Source organism: Melozone crissalis, unplaced genomic scaffold, assembly GCF_028551555.1.
Source record: "Melozone crissalis strain CALT ecotype California unplaced genomic scaffold, PUWL_Pcris_2 ptg000035l_1, whole genome shotgun sequence".
Taxonomy (NCBI): Eukaryota; Metazoa; Chordata; class Aves; order Passeriformes; family Passerellidae; genus Melozone; species Melozone crissalis.
The window spans coordinates 10,338,492-10,360,490 of NW_026535813.1; positions in this window are offsets into that span (position 1 = coordinate 10,338,492).

Below are 21,999 nucleotides of genomic sequence, written 5' to 3' on the forward strand. Positions count from 1 at the left end.
ATATCCTCAGATAGAGAATCACATTTCATTTCCAAAGCAGTGCAACAAATTAGTAGCCACCCGGGCATAGACTGGGAACTTCACACCCCATACCGCCCCAATCAAGTGGCCAGGTGGAGAGAATGAATCATTTGATTAAGCAGCAAATCATAAGACTGGGGCAGGATGTCTTACCCTGGCCCCAAGCTCTTCCACTAGCACTATTGCAAATTCGAACTAAACCTTGAGCTAAAGGAATGCTGAATCCTTTTGAAATGCCTTATAGAAGACCATATAGAATACAAAGGGAATGTCCAGAATGTCCACCTACATGGTGGCTTTAAGCAAACAGCTCAGAGAAATTGAGAAACATGTGGCTGGAACTCGGAGCAGAGAGATAGCCTGGGGATGATGTATATGTTAAGTCTCTTACAGAAAAGACCTTGGAACCACAGTGGGAGGGACCGTTCCAAGTGCTTCTCACCACCTTCACTGCAATCAAAATCAAGGAGCAGAATGCCTGGATCCATCACTCTGGAGTGAAGAAGGCCCAGAAGCCCCTTGAGGAGTGACACCAGGAGACAATGAACTGAGACTAAAACTTACTTGGGCAAAATGAGTATATTTCGGTCAGGAGTAGTTCATACTTTAGTTTACAGAATTGTTTTGTATGTAATTATAACTGAAGTTTTAGTACTAGAGAGTACCTCTATCCAAAGCAATGCTGAATGGCCTTGGTCCCAGGCGTTTAATCAGTATACTGGAAACGGCCGGGGACCAAGACCACAAGTTAACTGTATATATATGCGTTTGGAAGGGGGATAAAAGGAGACCTGAGGTCTCCAGGGGTACGCATGCCTTTTGAGGAGGACTTCCTCTGCATGCGTCCGAGCTTTACAACTTTTATGAAGTTGTGAGGTTTCTTCTTTTCTCTGCAAAACAGCTTGACACTGTCTCTTTGGCTGTGATTTTTGAGGACCGTATTTTGGTCGTGAAAATAAAATTCGTATTTCTGGCTGATCATTTATAACATCACATATGTCTAGGAAAATATAGCCTCAATTTCTTAAGACAATGTCTACTGATATATTAAGTAACGCTGACTATGCTGTTAATTTAATGATGTGAATTCACTGACTTTTTATAACAAGCATTACTTTATTCATTTGCTATTTGTCTATGGTCCCATTGACTAACTAACGATAAATAAGAAAGCCAGCTACTTTACAAACCTTCACTTATTTTTGTATAGCTATTTATAAGACATATAATATTTTTCTAACTACTATTACTAAGAGGTTTCTAAAATATATTTAAAAGACTCTTCCAGTTAGAAGCCTGGACCCTGGCCAAGTCCTGGCCTTAACTAGTAGAGAAAATTTTCTGCACCAAAATTATATTCAAGTAATTTTGACTTACCAAGTTTGGACCTATAATAGCTAAACGTCCTTTTAAGGTGAACTTGGAAGTCTTACCCAGGAATGATTTTCCAAGCCCTCACTTAAAAAAATAAAGCTTGCCATTTACTACAGGCTCTAAGTAATAGTACAATATTTAGGAAATTGATAATGTACTGTTTTAAATCACCATTCTATTTTTCATCTGCTACTAATTGTATCTATTATCTGATTTTTTTTTTAGTTAGTATAAGTTTATTGTTTTATTACATATTGTTAGGCTTTTATGTTACCTTCATGTTCATAACAAGAAACACACATTATTAAAAACCAAAAAAATTAGGGGGAATATAGCTCCTCCAGAACTTTACACTAAAAAAATTTTTTTTTTTTGAAAGCAAATCATATCAAATTGAATCCCATACCTTCCTGAAACACCCTTGGAACCTCAAGAATTAGAGTTCCTGGGTTCTGTGAAATTGGATTTTTGTGTTAATTTTAAATACATGGGAAGAAATCAGTCTGAAGTTTGGGATGTTTCTCCCTATCACCTCGTGTATAAGAATCAAACCTTTTGGCGCAATTACACTTCTGTCAGCCTTTCTAAATCCAGTAATGCAGTTGCTATCAGGAACGTTTTTAGTTTATAAAGATCAAACCTGAGCCTTTTGGTGGCTGGAGTTCCTAACTAAAAGAGTCTTTTTAGGATAGGTATGTATGTGGTAATTTGGATAATAATTGTATTAATCATGATACCTTCCAATGTGTGCAGAGATTAATTAATAAGGCCATTAAAAGAGTATTTTTTGGTCGAAAGGAAAGGGGGAGATGTTGGAATGTTTGGGGACACAAGACAGATGATGGACTTTGGACCTGGTAAACATAAGAGATTTGATAACAGGATGCCTTGGCAAAAGCAAACGGAACTTTGAAAATTAGACCTAGATTGCAAAAAGATTAAATCAAATGGGTTTACTGGAAAAAGAAAATCCCATTAAACTCTGCAAGCAAGAGATGCTGTTATATGCATAAGCTTGTGTGTGATTTTAACCTAATCATTGTAGTACACATAACTAGTCTCCCTGAAATAGTATATAAGCATTTGAATCCCACAATAAAATTGGATTCTGATCACCAAGTCAGTCTCCCTGTCTCTCTCCATCGCTGACAAGGGTTGTTTGATTTATGCTAATGCAAATAACAGGGTTACAAAGAAAATTGCCAGGGGAGGGAGGCCTTGGGCTGTATGTCCCTTCCAAAGATGTCAGGTGGATTTTAATGAAATGCCTGGAGTGGGAAGGTTTAAATATCTTCTGGTAATAGTATGTCAGCTAAGAGGGTGGCCAGAAGCATTTCCAACTGCTTCAGCACCTAAGGGATCAGTTATTAAGGTATTTTTGGAACGAATAATCCCAAGATATGGGATTGTGGAAGCAATAGACTTAGATAGGGAAACTCATTTTATAGGAAAGATCCTTCAAGGGGTTATGACTGCTTTAGGAATACAATGGGACCTCCATACCCTGTGGCACTCCCAGAGCTTGGGTCAGGTAGAAAAAATGAATGGAGAAATAAACATCTTTTGAAGATGGTGATAGAAACTAAAATGTCATGGGTACGGCTTTTGCTACTAGCTTTGGCAAGAATAAGGGCCAGACCCAGGGGAGATACTCAATTATCTCCCTTTGAATTGATGTTTGGAATTCCTTACCCTTGCAATTCTCAACTTAGTGGGGGGTAGAAATATGTGATGCGTATTTAAAACAATATGAGGCCAGGGTACTTTCTCTTGTGAAATCTCTTTGACAGGAAGCTCATCTGGCACAGACCCTGCCTTTGGACTTGGCTGTTTGTAACATCCAACCAGGAGATTGGGTTCTAGTTAAGAAGTGGAAAGAAGCACCACTGATGGCAAAGTGGTGTGGACCTTTCCAAGTGTGGCTGACCACAGAAACAGTTGTCAAGACAGCTGAACACGGGTGGACCCATCACACCTGGGTCAAGGTCTCTAAGGCCCTGGAGATTTGGACTTCCTAGCTGGAGGAGAAGGACAGGAGGCCATGACTGACACTCTGCAAGAGTGAATCGGAGCAGTAGCCAATACATTGACATCAAGGTAAGGCCTGTGTGCCTACCCACAGACTGTCTGCTGAAATAGTCTATATGGGCATCCTTCCCTTCGGATCTCCAGTCATTGAGGGACAAATCCTTGCTGTCATTGTTTTCTGTTAGGTGCTTTCTGTGCCTTCACTCATCACAGGTGGAGTGGATGACAACGTGAGAATTAGATTAGGTTATTAGATTACATCATTAGAATGTTTTTCTTAATAATAATAATCTTTTATATTATCAGTTAGATTCAGGCCAGAGGTAGGAGAATTGTTTTTTTAGTCCTAGGAAAAGAAGTAACAAAAACCTTTAACCTTAGCAATTGTTGGATCTGCGGATAGGCCAGGAGGATCTGAAGACTGGCCATAGGTGGCTAGCCCAGTTGTACCTAAATGGTGGGTCAGCACCCTGAGTAAAGTCCATAATGGGATGGGATTTTGAGGTGAGGAAGTCCATGGTGACTTCATTCTTCTGAAAAAGGCATTTATTGTCTAAATAAAACAGAGGACATATATTCGTGGAAAAAAGTATTTGTGACTGGACTTTATATTTGGGTTTAGACATTTGGACCCCAACTACCCTCCTTATGATTGTTCCAAATATCGAGGCAGATGGAATCAAACACATGTTAAGCTCACTAATGGTAGCTGGGTAAGGTGTTCCTACCATAATTACTGAAGAGATTTTGAAGGCTGTAAAGCAGTGGGGAGGAACAGGTTTTTTGATCCCTTATTTTCAAGCTCCCCCTGAGATAATTCCACAAGTAGGACACGTTGTCCTTGATTATTAGTGAAAGTGGAAACACCGAAATGGAACTCAAATCTTTTTTAATAATTTCTGGTCCAGATCTAACAAAACAGATCTGGGATGTAACTGTAGGTGGAAACTGTTGTGGTTTGAATTTATGTTATTGATTCCTTGTTAAGTGGTTCATTCTGTTGTATCCCCATGTTCTCCCCAAGTTGGTTTACCCCTGGGTTTTACCCTCCCTCAAAGCTCCTCATGTCATTCCCTGCCCCTTGTTCCTTGTTCCAGCTCTTTCCCTGCCTGTCAAGGCAACCTAGGCCCTTTTTGTTCCAGAACCTTCCCTGCCACTCTCACCTTGGGCCAATCCCTGACTACACCACCCCTTTGGAATTCCCGTATTCCTTGAAGCCTCATTGGCCCATGTGACCCCTCCCCTCCACCCTCCTACCCCAACTGGCCCCAGACACTTGATGTAATCCCCTTCTTTCGTCCCCTGAGGATTCCCTATTGGTTAGCTGTTTGTATCCACCCCCTGAGTTGTATCTGTACAAAACCCCTTGGCCAATAGTGTTTAGTGCTTTTTCCTTCTGTCCCCTTTACTTGGAATAAACTCTTCCTTGTGGAACCTCAAGATGGAGAGCCTCCTCCTTTCTCCTTTGCCTGGTCCCTGTCATGGCTTGTATCTGGCCCCGTAGAGCAAGTGGCTCTAAAGGTTCTGCCTCTGGTAAATCCCCATACCGAGGCAGTTCCCCACTCCTGGCGCAGCGCTGGAGTTCTAAGAGCTAGCCCAGGTTCCGGTGGACTGCGGCAGGAAACCTAATGTGGGAGCTAGGAAATGCAAATACTGTGATTCTTATGGTGGGGCAACTATTGTTGGAGGATTGTTAGGCCCAGGAAGCAAGCTGTATTTTGACCCACCAAATCATGATGAAAAATGGAAAAGCCCCTTTGCCCATGGAACCTGGATTTTGAAAAGGCATTGTTGGATTTGTGATGAACATGCTTTTGCAGGTTACCTCCAAACTGGTCAGGGATATATTATGTGGGGTATATTACACAATTGTTCTTTTTTTACTACAACAAGCTCAGGAAAATCAGATAGGAATCAAAGTATATGATCTATTAGCAGAAGTTCATGAAAAATTAAATTACTGAAATATCTGTTAGAAAATAGATGACAACATAAAAGTAGTAAAACAGATTAAAAAAATTAAGAAAGCTCATGTATTGATGCCTTAATTTTAGCTTTCATATTTCTCAGATTCTGTGCTGCCTAGGTGTGTAGCTCTGAGCTTCATATTAGGTGTCAATAAGTTCTCTTCACAGGGTAGTTAGACAAAACAATCCTTTTCCAGCTTGAGACCAAGGACAACCGTTACAAGTTTCAGGCCCAAAAAGCATAGACAACAGAGAACTGAAGAGAGAAAACAAGGAGGATGGAATGTCATAACCTGAAGCTGTAATTGGACAATTAACCCCAGTATGCAAATGGACCAAAACGTATAAAAGTGTGAAACCTCGTGACCGGTTGTCCTAGAGTGATGTTATGATGCATGTATCCCCATTCATGTGTTCTGTTTATGTTGGATATTATGTTCTGTGCCTTTAAGACTGGCTCTGAACAGTGAAAGTTTTGTCTGAGTTTTTCTTATCAGCCTCGGGGGACACAGAGGGCAGTACATAGGGCTGCTTTTGCTTTTTTTTTTTTGCTTTTGCTTTTCACTTTGCTCTTGCTTCTGCTTCGCTTCTGCTTGCTTTTTGCTTCTGCTCTTTAGCTAAACAGTCCAAATTTCTTCCTGGACTGTTTCTCCTCTCCTTTTTCCGACCATCTCGAACCTGCTCCAGACTGGGACCTGGAAACACTGAGAGTTTGCCCCTTATGGCCCACAGCAGCTGCCCCAGCGCTGGAGGGACTGAGAACAGAGCGACCACCCCCGAGAGAGACTTTCTGAATTTGTCACCTTTTTCAGAGTGGTATCATCTGGTATTGTTCATTTTGTGTGCTGGAGGGTGCTGTGCCTGTTTAATAAACAGGTTCTTTCCACTTCTCTCTGAGGAATTCTTCCTGAACCGGTTGGGGGGAGGGGCCGTGTGGGTTTGCTTTCTGGAGGGGCCCCTTTGGAGATTCTCTACCAAATTTGCCCTAAACCAGGACACCGGTCATCCATTTTGTGACCATTTTGGGTCCATCTTGGGTGTAGCCCTGGCCAGGCTCTTGTTCTGCCCAAGGTGCATCCTTTTAAGGCCTTTTAATAAATACCTACTTTATTCTCTTAGCTCTGTCTAGTCTCTTTTCCAGGTCAGCCTTTTCAAGGCATCAGTTCCAGTCCAAACATAGAACACATGAGAAAAGATGAACATGTTTTCATGGACTATGGGTTGAACCAATGCTGTTTTTCCTCTTATGTGCGATAGCAACTCTAATCTTTTTACCATGCATGATACCTTGTCTAGTGCAGCTCATTCAGCATGTGATCAAGGGGATGCAGTAGTAGCCATGCCTACTGATCCAGAAATGGCTACAAAAGGACAGAAAATGAGGTCACTGCAAATAATCACAAAAAAAAATATCTAGGAAGAAAAAAATTAAGACAATTATTTATAAAATAAGAAGAGGGGGGATTTAAAGGAATGAGAGGGATGTGTCTTTACAGATTGTGGGCCTGCTGGTAGATAAAGCTAGATTCTGATAGGTGAAAGAAGCAATGGGGGGGGACCACCAATTCCATAGCAATTCCACTAATTGACACAGACTGTTGCTCCCTCATGGCCATACTAAATTCTTGGACTTAGGGAAAAAGAAGGGGGGGAGGAACATTAGAAGAGGGTCTTAGGTATTAAGCGATTTGGGAAGTCGGTACCTCTCAAGTACCTCAGTCAATGGGGAAAAAGAGAGGGAAATCTGGCTGGAAAATTAGGATAAAAAGGAGGCTGTGTCCTCCAGCAATTTGAGAGACCCCCATGAGAAATGCCCCATGGCCTCTTCCTTTATTCAGATAAAGTTACAGGACTACTGTCTCTTTTTTGGACATAAATCTCTGACATCATGGATTAATTTTCCTGACAAACATAATCTGGCAATCTGAATGAGTTTTAATCTGTGATATAAATGACTCCTGCCAAAATCCTGGGGGGCAGAAAATAAAGCCCACTTTTTAAAAGAAGTAAAGCCAAAAAACCTCAGAGCTCCTAGTTCAAACTGCTCCTTTGACCAGTGAGAGGTACTGAACCATGATTCTGAACGTTCACCCTGTTCCTAAACCCATCCCACCATGGCCCAGGCTGCTCTCTAGGGTGCTAAGTCTTCGTCTCCCCGCAGCCTGACAGAGAGCTAAGGTGGGGCTGCCCATCCCCGCAGATGCCCTTCCCGGTCGGGCTCCGCCAACGCATCAACCCTCCACGGAGCAACCCTAGGAACGGCTACGGCCTTCTCTCAGAGCCGTCCACAGAGTAGCCGGCAATGGCGACGAGCCAGTGCAGAGAAGACCCCTTCACGGAGATGCACCCTACACCCCCTCCCCTCAGCGCAGCTTTGAAGGGGTTTAGCCTACCCCTCCGCTGCGCGGGCGCTTGGGGGGACGGGCAAAGCCTTGGCTATATGCGTGTCAGGGCAGACGGAAGGGCTGGTGAGGAGTGAAGTGTCCGGAAGGGGAGAGTGTAATGTAATGTCACGTGATGTCGCGTGGTGGGGGAGCGGCCTCACGTGTGTGTGCGGAAGGAGGGGGAGCCAGGCAGGTGGTCACGTGACGGTGGTGAGTGTCACTGCTGCTTTGTGAGCACATTGGGCAGGTATTGCGTTAAGGGGGCCGGGGCTGTCTCCTGCGGGAGCGGAGGGGGGGAAACGGCTGGATGGGAATACACGCGCATCTGCCCCTTTATTCGCTGCTTGCCCTGTACGTGTGGTGGCTGTGGTGGACTTGCGCGCCCAAGGGAGGCCTAGTGCCCCTTCTCATCTTAACGGTCTGGGGGTGGCTGTTGGACCCTCAGCGGTCTGAGGCCCTGGGACGGGTCTGCCGCTTAGGGCCGGTTCCTCATTCTGGTGTGAGCTATTGTCCTGCGGCGGGTGTCTGCTAGGATCGCCCTTCCTCGCCGGGCTTTCTGCCCCTTCCCAGCTGCGGGGAGGAAGGAGGGTGGTGGCGTGAGGGGAGGTGGCTCTGCCCTACTTATGCTGGCGGTTGCCCGAGGGAAGCTTCGTCCTGTTCTAGATTACCACCTTTCCCCCTTCCTCCTGTTTTCTCAGGGACGCGGTTAGGAGCCGCTGAGTAGGCCGCGGGTGCGGGTAGTTCCTGCCCCAGTCCGGGTTCGTGTGGGGAGGGGAAGCCCACCTGGTGGGTGTTGCGAGAAGTGCGTTCATTTTCTGCCCATTTCTATTCTGGAGAGGAAGTCTTGCACCCCCTTCTCCATATTTCTCATCTCGTTATAGCTGGGTTGGGGGGGGGGGGTTTCTCCTGAAGGATTTGTGCTTCTCCTGGTTCTTTGGGCCTGTGGGTGTGAAGAAAGGGCGGGGGGTGCAGTGGACCTTTCGGATAAGTGCATCTGGTGGAGGGAGGCATCTTTGGGTCTCTTTCTAATCTCGAGTTGGGCCAAAGGTGGGCTGGCATCATGGGAAGGGAACAAGTAGGTGAAAAACTATTGATTTGTGCCTTGTGTAGGGTATTAGTTTCATGTTTTCTTTATCTCCTTCCCCATTGCTGTCTCACTGGTGCGGTAGGGTAGCTGCGTTGCAGTCACAGCTACAGAATTCACTGACGGTAATGTATTGGCAGCAACACTAGGTTACTCGAGATTTCTGCTAACCATTTCTACTTGGTCTTTCCTCACCCCGACTATGTGTGCTTGTTGAGAATTGCAAGTCAGTGCAGGGCTTTATTATTGGACTGGCTTTTTTTCATTAAAAAATAACAAAAAAAGAAAGCTCTTCTGTGTCTGCTATTGTTGCTGAAGAAAATTGTAGCAGAAAAGTGAGCGGGTAGAAACCCTTCTGCAAGAAACTGGATGTAGAAAGGGACCTGGTGCACCTTTGAGCTTGGTGCATTGACGTGTAGCTTGGTTACCTTCAAAAGGAACATGTGGTCTAGTGGAACAGAAACTTCTGGTTTGGTGTGGAGCTATGTAAGGGGAAGCTCATAAGGGTCAGCCTGCTTTGTCTCTAGCTACAAAGCAGTAATCGGTCCTTAGTAATCTCAATTTGAGTGAATACTGAATGCTTATAATACAGCAGCAGATCAAGGTGTGATAGCCTCTGGGGTAGTGGTGGTGCCTGGTGAAATGGAGAGGCTATTCTGGTGTGAGAGCAGCTGTTTTCAAGAAGAGAAATTGGAGCTGGATGTGAGGGGAGGGGAAGTAGCACTTGCCACTGAAGCAGAGCTCTTCACAACAAATGGTAGCAATTCAGCCTTCCGAGGCTTTACTTTTTTAATATGAACTAGGGCCTTTTAGTAATTCCCTCAATATTGATACCTGGGCCTGATCTTTCTGTGGTGGTTTGATCTAACTTGTTTGAAGAATATATTTTTAACCTTACACTAGATAACTTGAAAGCAAGCAAGGCTAAATAATTTTGTAGCATTAATGATGTTTGGGACTCCTGGAAGGTTACACTGAGAAACTGGATTAACTAGTGTAAATCAATTTTGTAGAAAATGAGGCAGCTGTGTTTATGACCTCAGCAATTTAAAGGAGGTAGGGAGGAGTAGGAATGGGGCAAGCTCTGTTCAAGTTGCAGTTTTATCAGTATGTTGATTTTTTTAAAAAAGTGTTTATAGTAATAAAAACAAAGGCATGTAAATTCAGAAATTTAGACTGTTTCACTTGCATTGTTTTGGCCAGTCCTCAAAAAAGCTCCTGGTGCCATGAATTGCAAAAGAATTTGACAATTCTGGAGGACTTTGGAGTTACTAACTCACCATTAAAATCTAAGGAAGCTAAGGGAAAACCCAAACAAAAAAAAATCTTGTTTGTTATCAGGAGTGTGTGTGTGGTTTTTGGTTGCTTCTTTTTTTTGTGGTGTGTTGTTTTTTGTTTTGGTTTGGGGTTTTTTGGTTTGTTTTTTTTTTAGTTTTTCCAGTTTTTAAGCAACCTTTATAGAACTTAGGAGTAGACTTGTGGTGTTTTACATTTCTTTCATGGATTTCTGTGATGCTTTCCTCATAGAATGACGTTTCTTGGTATGTTTTACATTTGTTGGTGTCCTCCTAGTGATACTGATTGTAGCAGAATAGTATGCTGATTAATAGTGCTTGAGAAATTTATGTATTATGGACTGTTACTATTCTGTTAATTATTACCATTGATTGCTAATGATAGTAATATTTAGTTGCAATTTAAGTGATGTTTAGTACCAGTACTTGAATAGATACTTCATGAAAGACTAGGAATACAAACGAATATATTTTAATATTTTTTTAAATTTATCTTTGACTCTTATTTGGTTAAAGCACCTGAGCAGGATTCTGAAGACCTATTTTCTGTGCCTGGGTTTGCAAAAGCCTCATTTGGCCTTGGTAAAAGAGAAGCCAAATGACTTATCCCCTTTGTAGCTGAAAATTAAAGAAATTTAGTGTTGTGTTTGTAGACTTCAAAATTATTGAATGGAAGGTGCTAGAGGAAATATGTATTGTTATTTTGCCGGAGCATTTTGTTGAATTCATAGTTGTTTTTTTTCTAATACAATCTGCTTGTTTGTAGCCCATTAAGTCCTCTTTGCTTCTCAGAGACCTAGTTTTGACTTGTACTGTTTTTCATATAACTTTCCTAATCAGGATGAAAGGTGAAGTAGCTCATTTATTATTGCCTCAGGTTCATAATTTACAAATAATACAGAGGGTTTTTCTGTTTTGCTCTGACTTGAAAGTCCATACTCCTTAATTTTGGCCATCCAAATTGGGAATTTGTTGGAACTACCCATCTGCCTGGGGCTCCTGCAGGCTGTTTCAGGTGTGGTACCCTCAGCCCTTTTCTTCCCACTACTTTGCAATGCTGCAAAGAGTAAACAGTGACTAAAGACAGATTAGAGGTGATACAGTCTGATGCCTAAGATCTCATGGCTTTTTCAGCTTGCTTTTACTATACCATAATTATTTTGCTGAGCATACTGTTTTATTTATGTTCCCACTAGACTAAAGCTTGTAAGATAGCTTATGTGAACAACTTTGCTCAGCTCCCTTGGACTTGTTTCTACTCTCAGTTCTCTTGAATTTTTGGGTTTTTGTTTAGCTGTCTTTGTGAAAGCTGCAGGACACTGTGGCTTCTTTTGAAGGTAAAATTGCCAAGCTTTTTTCCCCTTCCTCCCTAGCTTATTAAATCAGTCCTCCAATAGATGAGCTTGGAGGAGTTCTTAACTTGAATGTGTGTAGCATTTTGCATTAAAAATGATGAAATGTTTTCCACATTGAGAGATCTTTGATCTTTCTCAAGACTTAAGGTTTGCTCAAAGTAATATTTATGTTGTAAACTTTATGGTTGGAGTGGGATTTTTTTTTTTTTTTGCTTTATTGTACAGGAAACACTGGTTATTACAGATCTTCAAAAGATGCAGATTCAGTGGAATTTGTGTTACGGGATCATTCACTATTTGAATCCAAAGTTAAATGGAGAAAACACAAACACTTTCTTAACCTCTAGATTTAAATTATTAGGTTGTACTTTTTTTGACCTGGTTTAATGGGGGGGGGGGAGTCCATCTTAATCTGTTAGGCAGCCCTGTGGTTGAAGGAGTAAAATTTAAATTCAGTAGCCATGATCATATTCCTAAACATTTTTAATGAAGAGCTGTAGAGAGAGGAAGTTTTTCTGCAATTTTATTCTGTGTGGTATAGGCTTCATCTAGAACATTTTAGTTGTATTTCTTATGACTAAAATACTGTTCCCTGAAGTAGGATGATGTTTTAGAGACCATATTGAGATTGCTTTTGAGCAAAGAAAATGAATTATCATTTGCAACTGTATTTGAGCAAAGAAAATAATTTATTTTCAACTGTATTTATTTTGTTAAGTGTTTTGAGGATGATGGATATAATAATATAGAATGAAGCATATGGCTTCTGAAAACCCTTTTGTTTCCTCTATTTGGTTTCAAATGTTAACCGAATTGTGGTTTTTTATCATAAAATACTTGTGCCCATTGCCTCTGGTCCTGTCACTGGGTACTGCTGAAAAGAGCCTGGCTCTGTTTTTGTACCTTCCCTTCAGGTATTTATATGCTTTGAGACACCCTCCTCAAAGCTTTCTTTTTCTCTAGGTTAAGCTACTTGACATAGTCAAGTCTGTAGTCTTTCAGACAAACTCAAGGCCATATGCTTTTACATGCCTTTGAGAAGGAGGTGGATCAATGGTTTAATTTAGTGTTGGGGGTGGTGGTAACAGTAATTCTTGACTCTTGATAGGTGGAGAGGTGGGTGGGTTTGGTATGTGTGTTTAAAATGCTGTGAAAATGCAATAAGATGCATATTTCAAATCCAAATAACTTCTGTTATTGCAAATAATGAGTAATTGGCTGTCTTTGCTCTAGCTGAAATGAAGGCTATAATTTGGTGGTTCTGTAAGGAAAGAAACAGGTCAAACATTTAATTGTCTGATAGCGATAAAATTGCCTAAGTCACGTGTATGTTCTATCTTGGAATTGTTTGGATTGTAAATAATGGTTTAATGTACATACAGCATGTAGGATAATTTAGGCTGAGGTGCAATATGGTTGCTAAAGCTGATACTTGTAATATTTTAATACTTTTGCTAGAATTGAACACCATAGTTAGCAAAGCATATAGTCTAGATGCAGTCTCAGAATTCTAAGGGTGAGGTGCTGCAAGTAATATAAATAAGCTGGGATGTGAGGAGTAGAAATCCCTTTTCTTTCAAAATGAATAACTCGATCTTGCAGCAGAGTACTTGGTTTTATAGATTGATGGTGAAATAGGTGACATCTTCTTGGCATGTTTTAGAAAACATGCTTTCTACTTAGGCATTTTAATGTTGCGCTGCACATCATATAAAGTCAGCATACGTCTGTGGGGTCAAGGGCTGTTAGTACAGCATGGTAATGAATGATCCTGTAGAATACAAAAGTATACTTAAAATGAGATGTAAGCTTTAAAAAGAATGAGTGAATAAATTCCTGTGAAAAAAGTTTCTTAATGCTCTATCAATAGGAAGGAAGTTTTTAAGAAAAATTATTTGCTAATTCATATTTTTCAAATTTAAAAAATATTCACTGCACATTCTTAAGTTTTATTATAAGCTAGTCTGGTTTGGAAAGAAATGGTAGGAGGAGAGTGAGGACCTCCTTTCAGAGACAGAAAACACATGGCAGCCAAAGAACATATAAGCCCAGACATGCAGAAAAAGGTAAATATGGAGAGCTGGAGCAGTGACTGTGGGTCTAGGAGAAGTTTAAGGGTGGTTCACCCCCACTTCTTTTGGAAAGAATAAATACTGAATTAAGTGCAGTAAGAATTTTGGCAATTTGACATCATATGTAACTTGTCTCTTTGGTATCTTTGAAAAAGCAAAATAAAATTTATCTCCCGCTTCCTAGTTAGTTTCTTAATCTTTTTTATGCTAAGCACACAAGAACAGCTTGGATGACTATTTTGATAAGATTGCGTGGAGGGCACTTGATTTATCTGCTCCTTTCTAGCGTGTATTATGTTTGAAGTTATAAAGATTGTTAATCCTTCATCTCTTTTGGATAGTTTGGTATAATTTTGGTGTAAATTGGATAGACCTGGCCTCATGGAAAATTCTAGGGCAACATAACAAGAATAAGTGAATTTACATGTGACACCAAGTTGAGAAGTTGTGATCATGAGAAAAATATTGCTCGAAATAAAGTAGGAAAACCTGGGCGTAAAATCAAGTTTTCCAACTGAAGCAGGTCAGGGATGAGGTTTCATATCAAAAGAAATGAATAAAAACCCACCTTGTTTAAAGCTAGACAAGATGCTAACAATGGTTATGACAACAGAAGGAGCAGTCCAGAGTTGGCAGATAAATAAAAATGATCTTTTACAGCTTTCAGTTCTTGGTACTGTTTCTGTGGTGACAGTTTGCAGTTGTGCTGTATTAGATATGAGCTGAAACTTTATTTTAACAGAATAAACTGTTTGGGTTCTACCTGTGCTATGGATTGAACTTTGAATGAATATACAACCAGGTCCCAAACATGAACTAAAACTCTTGTCATGGTATTTTCTCCCAAACTCTGCTTAGCCATCCTCACTTGTGTGTGACTTCAGGAAGGATGTTTTCTGGTTGCAGAGGGTAATTATTTTCATCCCTGAAAAACCTAGTTGTTTGTTTTTTTTTTTTTTTTCTCCTCAGCTAGAAAAACCTCTCCTTTTGTGAAGAACTAGTTAATGTTTTTTACAAGCCTCCTAGTTAATGCAGTGTATAATTCAGTCTGAATATTTGTTGCAGGGGATGACCAAGCTGTAGTTCTGCTAGCTGCTTCTTTGTTGGAAGCTGTAGACACTGTAGTGCCCTTTTACTGAATGCTACTAAGGAAACCCTAGGAGGAAAAATACCAAGGACTTTACTATTTCTGGTTTTCTTTGTTCAGAAACAGGTATGAAGAAATTTGAAATACTGATGGTTCTTTACCAGTGAATGTAGCAGTGATTGAATAAATAGCAATTATACTGTGTATTGACTTGGCTAGTATTTTCTTTTATCTCCTTAGGCTAGAAAATAAGAAAGCAGAGGACTGTTGGTATCATATTTCAAAAGTCTCATACCTTCTTGGTGATTTCTCATAGGCATCTCTCTGCAGCACTGACTCTTTCACAAAGCAGCTAACTGACTCTAGTTCCCTTCACAGTACAACTGATAAACTCTCTTCACAGCCACTTAACTCACTGTTTTGTAGCACTCGTCTTCTTATTGGACACAGCTGTGGCTTATTAAGAGCAGGCTTGTTCTTAATCTTTGGTGATTATTACAGCTGCATTTTTTCAGGTGTGAGAGTACTTTTTGCACTATGTACAGCTGCAACTCTTCAGGGGTGAGATTATTTTGTGCACTATTTTCTTACATTCTATCTCTCTACAATTCCCCCTTTTCTTTTAATTACAAAGTTGCAGCATCTCTGGAAAGATATGTTTGAGTAAATTGATATTTTAACATATTCACATATCTCACTTAGGACTAACAATATACAAATGTTCAGGCAACATGTCGCAGTAGGAACATACATTAAAGCTTTTTATAAACTAATGTTGTGTTTACTGTCTTTTGCAGGGCTCTTTGCAAAAGATAGTAAACCCAGTACAAACATCTTTTGTGTAATTTCTATTTAACTTTGGAATGCGTCTGTGTGCTTTGATTCATTACTCAAACTTACATTACATATTATCAGAAACTTTTATACTTACACTTTTAGAATATTGACAATAACAATAACTGTACAACTTTATATGACAACTCACAAGAATAAGTTAAAGGCTATATATATTAGGATAGTAACAAATCAACAGTTACATAATTTTATCAATTGCTATAGAACTTGGACAACATCGATCTAGTATCTGTTGAGTGTACTTATGCTTATGGAATATAAACTTTTACACTTATGCCTAATCAAAGATTAATAGTTGCAATTCACAAACAAAATGCACACGTTTCATCAGCAAACAAATACACCATACTGAATGATAGAGGTACTCTGTCCCTAGCTCTAACTGCTGTTTTAATGATTCTCTTCTTCCTTTTACAGTTCTTTGTTGTATTAGTTGGTCACTGCAAGCCTTTCTTGCTCTGCTGTTTCCCACGTAGATGAAACAATCTGTTCTTCACTTGATATGTTATTTCTTATTGTGTCCCCAGCAGCTCACTTGTACTCCAGGTGTTGAAATCTGTCAGGTCTAGACTAGGCAGCATCTCTTGCTGCTCTCAATGCTATGCTGGGCTCTATCTCTGGCTGCACCTTGCTCTACAGCCTAATCTCGAATCACATCGGGTTACTGTGGAGATGGCCACTATACCATTTTAGAGGGCTTCTCTTACATATTGTCTGTGCAGCTCTGACTGCCTCTCAGAGCTCCATGTTGCTTTTGTTCCAGTGCTTGTTTTTTACTTAATATGTAATTTCTTATTGTGTCTTCAGCGGCTCACTTGTACTCTAGATGTCAAAATCTATCAAGTCTGGACCAGGCAGCTTTTCTTGCTGCTCTCAGTGCTACACTGGGCTCCATCTCTGGCTGCACTTTGCTTTACAGCTCAATCTCTAATCACATTGGGTTACTGTGGAGATGGCTATTATACAGTTTTAGAAGGCTTCTCTTACATGTTGTCTGTGCAGCTCTGACTCTGCTTCTCAGAGCTCCATGTTATGACTTGTGTTTTGCTGCACACGCTGCCATTTTTGGGGGAACTCAGCACTGTCTTGGGTCCCCTCTGGACTGCAGTTATACTTTGGCAGGGGGCACGGGGCTTGCTCCAATGCACTAAATAAGCAAAATGTGTAGCGTCTGCATCTCATATCTAGCACTCTTCTTCTTGGGGGAGGTATCTCATACATTGTCTAGACTTCTAGGCGCTCAGGTTTGTTTGGCTATAGCTCATCTGGATTTTTAGGCTCTCAGGCTCTTGGTCTGCTTGATTCTACTGTCTTATTTCTCTTGGGTTTGTAGTCATCTTCTTGAATCACTTTGGGATCACATTGCTTAATATTTAAGTGTTTTTTCTTAAGCTACTACAGGATCACTACTGCTCTTTCTACAGTTTTCTACTTAAATCACTATGGGATCACATCAGAATCATGTTGGGGTCACCAATTGTCATATTTCAAAAGTCTCATACCTTCTTGGTGATTTCTCATGGGCATCTCTCTGCAGCACTGACTCTTTCACAAAGCAGCTAACTGACTCTAGTTCCCTTCACAGCACAACTGATTAACTCTCTTCACAGCCACTTAACTCACTGTTTTGTAGCACTCGTCTTCTTATTGGACACAGCTGTGACTTAAGAGCAGGCTTGTTCTTAATCTTTGGTGATTATTACAGCTGCATTTTTTCAGGTGTGAGAGTACTTTTTGCACTATGTACAGCTGCAACTCTTCAGGGGTGAGATTATTTTGTGCACTATTTTCTTACATTCTATCTCTCTACAGAGGACTTGGAAATGGAGGTGTTCCTTTCCTCCTGTAACAAGAGGAAGTAGAATGTGTGCGTGGCTGTGCAAGCACCAGGGCTCACCTCTGAGCCACTTTGGTTTCTCTGTTTCCTGACCCGAGATACTGAGTCAGTTCAGGACAGCATATGGTGTGCTGAGTGATGGGAATACGTTCTCTCTTCTACTTTGGTAGTTTTTCACAGAATCAACTAGGATGAAAAAGATCTTTGAGATCATAGTCCAATCTATGACCTAACACCACCTGGTCAACTAGACCATGGCACCAAGTGCCATATCCAGTCTTCTCTAATCACCTCCAGTGATGGCAACTCCACTACCTCCCTGGGCAGCCCATTCCAATGCCCAGTCACTCTGTCTGTGAAGAACTTCTTCCTACTGTCCAGCCTAAACTTCCCCTGGTGTACCTTAAGACTGTCTTCTTGTTGTGTTGCTGGTCACCTGGGATAAGAGACTGACCCTCACCTGGCTACAACCTCCTTTCAGAGAGGGTTTGCATAAGGAAAGCCTTTTCTATTACAGAGAACAAGAAATTAGGTCCTTCTATCAAAGATGACAGGAACATGTATTTAATTTTTCCTTCAGGTCTTGGAATATCAGACAGCCAAGACGTTTTCTTCAATTATTACTCAGCAAAGAAACATACTTTAAAAATGAACTTGCTGTTAGCCCTTCCTTGCATGCTCCCCATGATGGCTGCCTCTCAAAGAGAATTCCTATTTTCTATATATTATATTTCTATGTGGACCAGTTCAGCTTTTTTTCTCTCCCCTCCTCTTTCTCTCTATTTCATGGCAATAGCTGTGGTCTGGTCTATGTTATGGTCTAGTAAGATCCTCTTGTTGTGATGGTCCTGAGAGTGGTGCTTAGACATATAGACTAACTGCATGTTATTTTCTAACTGTGTTACCTAAAGTTATGTTACAGTCAGTGGTAAGTGCTGGTAACTAGTGTATCTTGCAGGTCCTTGCAATCATAAGGCTTATAATTAGGACAGGGATCAGGATTTTATTCTTTTGGCATTTGGAAGTTCAGCTGGTTGCTATCTAAAATGGTGGTGTTCTTGCAGAAAGGCATCAAAAGATGACAATAGTGACTTTGTAGATATTGATGTTTGAAACATAAGGCTGAGTCCTCTGAATCTTCTAGGACATTCACTCTCTTTTGATTTTCCAGAATCAGGGCAAATGAGGAATGTTGTTTTATGACATCAGCAGAGCTAGGTGGGTTTTGCTAACCAGGTTTTTAGTAGTCTGAAGATTGCCTTGGTTGTGTGAAAGATAAAGCCCTAGGTTGAAGTTATTTAGACTTCTCCAATTTTGGTGCACTTGTCCTTAGTTTTTGGTTTTTTTTAAATACCAGTGAAAGTTGATTTTGGGGAAGTTTAGATTCCTCCTTCAGAAATTCATGTATGAATAAGGGTACTTGTTGCATCTGAAGTTTGAATGTTTATGAAGAAGTTGAGGGCAAGTCTGTTGGATGTTTATTGGGTGTAGCTGGCAGATTTTGATTAAAACAAGGATAATCATCAGCAGTATATACTAAAATGTAAAGCATCTGTTAGGCAGAGACACTGGGATAATAGCAAAGATAGATATTGTGAGATTAGAAAATTTTATTTTTTAAATAATGCTAATCATATTGCTTGACTTTCATGATTGAAACTTGCTCTACTAGTGGAAAACATGTCCTGTTCATTCCCCCTTCCACATCATGCTTTTGAGAGGGGCTCTCGATGTGTAACCAGCCATTGCCTAACTCCAGTCTTTTGATGGTGAACATTTCTTTCTCTTACAAAACAATGCTGTCTTTATTTGCAAGACCTGTTTGTATATTTCTCTTGCTCTGTATAACATTTGTTTAGGAATAGTAATCCTTGAAATGAACATTTCTTGTAGTGAAAAAGTATTGATTTCTGTAGATTGGGGGTGTTCTTAGGTCATTATAGATTGAATTGACAAAATAATAATTTTGACTAACAACTCAGTGGGTTTTAAGAGTGTTCACTTGTTTATTCAGTATGCTTTGCTAACAAAGTGGAAGTGTATATGTTAGTTTATATGTTTGTGTTGGTACTCTGGCCACTCGCAGCAATCCTCTTTTATTGGTAAAACATGAAAGTGTACTGATAATACATTTTCTCTGTCCTGTGATGTTCTGCCAGTGATGCAGGTCTACTCCTGGCCATCAATATTCTTCCTATTTACCACAGAAAACTAAGATGAGACAGAAATCCTCCCAGTATCCATAAGCTCAGGTTTGGTGTTATTGGCTTGGGACATTACAGACACTGAGTAATCAGCACCACTCCTGAGGAACATCTGACTCTTGGAAACTTTTTTCCTTTCAAGCAGTAATAAAGGTGGTGAAATGCTTTAGATGACAGCTACAGACATGTATGTTTTACTCCACTTTTTTTCTCATGCTTATATCATGCTACTGCATAGCAGTAAAATCTACACTCGTACATGTACAGTAGTCATGCTATCATGAAGCAGTATCCTGCAGCCTTTTCCTAGCCCTGTCATTGTGAGAAATCCTGAGTAACTTTGCGATTAGAGTATTGTGGTTTAGGAATGGTATTCTCCAATTTAGTGCTCCCACTAAAACTGCTGCTGCTTGTTCCCCCCTACCTTTCCCCTCTCCCCCCGTGGGTTACTGTAGAGGAGAATTGGAGGCAGGAAAGGTAAAGATCAAGGGTTGAGATAAGAACAATTTACTGGAAACAGAAATGAGAGGGGAAAAAAAAATGAAGACTAACAGCAGCAATAACAAGTGTACAAAAGAGAGAGAGTGGTTCACATGCAAAATGCTCACCCTGACCACTCCCTCTGGCTTGGAACCTGTGCTACACAAGGGGTAAGGATAAAAAGAAATAAGACTCTCCTGTTGAGTCACTTAAGTTGAGAGTAGACCCCCTTGCTACACTGTGCCCTAGACTTGACCAACAGTTTAGACCCAAAGGTTTTAACCGCACTTAATTGATAGATTAAGTTAAACAATTTAACTAAGGATTAATGTAGAATTTACTATAGCAGAATAGTAACTCACCAGGCAATTTACCTACAAATCTAAAGTACTTGAGAATGTATGAGAGCAATGTTCCTAGTCCATTTACTATAGCATATTCACACTCACATGCACAGGCCTAAAGAATATATACAAGGTATATACCTATGAAAAATTCCCTTTGAAATCAGTGATATACTCGCATTGGATGCCTTTGCATCTTGTCAGTGGGTGAAGGGTTGAGCCTTGAGGAGTGAGGGTATCAGCCTGGGATCTGTCATTGGCATTCAGTGATCCTCCAAGTATAGCAAGTTTGAGAGTTTGCTGGCTCTGAGAGGCCCCACTCAGAGGGAGGTTGCTGGTCACATCCTGCTGTGGTCCAGGAAAGCTCAAAGGGTCTCACTTTGGACTGCTGTTTATAGGGCTTCAAGAGAGTGGGCTTTAGTCATAGTAATTTTCCATCCTGGCCACAATTTGGGGCAGTAACTTTCTTTGAAAGTTCAATAACAAATGTTAGTCCACTTGGATGGTTATTCGGGCAGGAAAAATAAGTTTCCAAAGCTGTTTCTTAAAAAGCAGGAGCTCTTTAAACAGCACCAGTTTCTGGGAGCAGACTGTTTCTGATAAGCTCAAGAGGAGCTCAGCCCAGGTGCTGCTGTCAAGGCCAAGGCCTAATGTGCATTTCTCAGATCATAGTGTGGCCTGAGGGTGGAGAGAGGATGCACCACCACACTAACTAGTATAGTGCACTATCTTTAAAGCAATTATATTAAAGCTAGAAAAAGTAATTATTAAGTAGAGATTGACATTACCCATACCAATGACTGTGGGCAAATCTGTTGCTCAGTCTCGAGGAATAACCTTGGGGGGCATCCCCACTCAAGGAAGGAATCTCCACATGTACTCCAAGAAAGGATAATATTAGAAGACCCTACCATTAAAAAGCAGGACTGGGATTTTATACTGGTGTTTGACTGTCAGTCAACAGCTGTGTCAGCTCAGCAACTTTAGATAAGTTATCAGTACTATCACTTTTTGGTTCCTTTATCTCTGGTACTTTACCACATCTGCCATATTTTAACCTCACTATCAGGATGTTTAACTTTGGGGTTGATGAGTCAGTCTGGCTTTAGGATTTCTTCAACACCAAAAGCTGCATGACCCCCCTTCTCCATTCACCAGTGATAGCTTTGCAAATAAGGTATTGTTCAAGTTGCTTTACCCCCACTCCAGACAGAGCATCCTGCTACATCCCTATCTTATTAGTAATATCCCACTTAAAGCTCAAAATTATAGTTACTATGGTAATTCGAAGGCACTTGCTAACTGCCCTTCTCTTTCCTGTTGCTTTGGTACTTTAAAGTAGGTGTGGTGAAGGTATGTCCATGCCAGGGAGGTGTAATGTTGCCCTGGTCAGTGCACTGTTGGTGGTGGAGCAGGGCCCTTCAGCTGCTTCTTGTGCTGGGGTTGGGCTGGTTGTTGTGTCTACTGCCAATTGTGCTTTAAGATGACTATTACATCTGAAATGGATTATAACATGCCCATGTTGGCTTGATGGAGACCGTCAAACTGCGGGTGTGTTTCCACAGTTGTCTGAAGCAAGTGCAAGTTCATACTGCTGCCAGGAAGAGGCTCT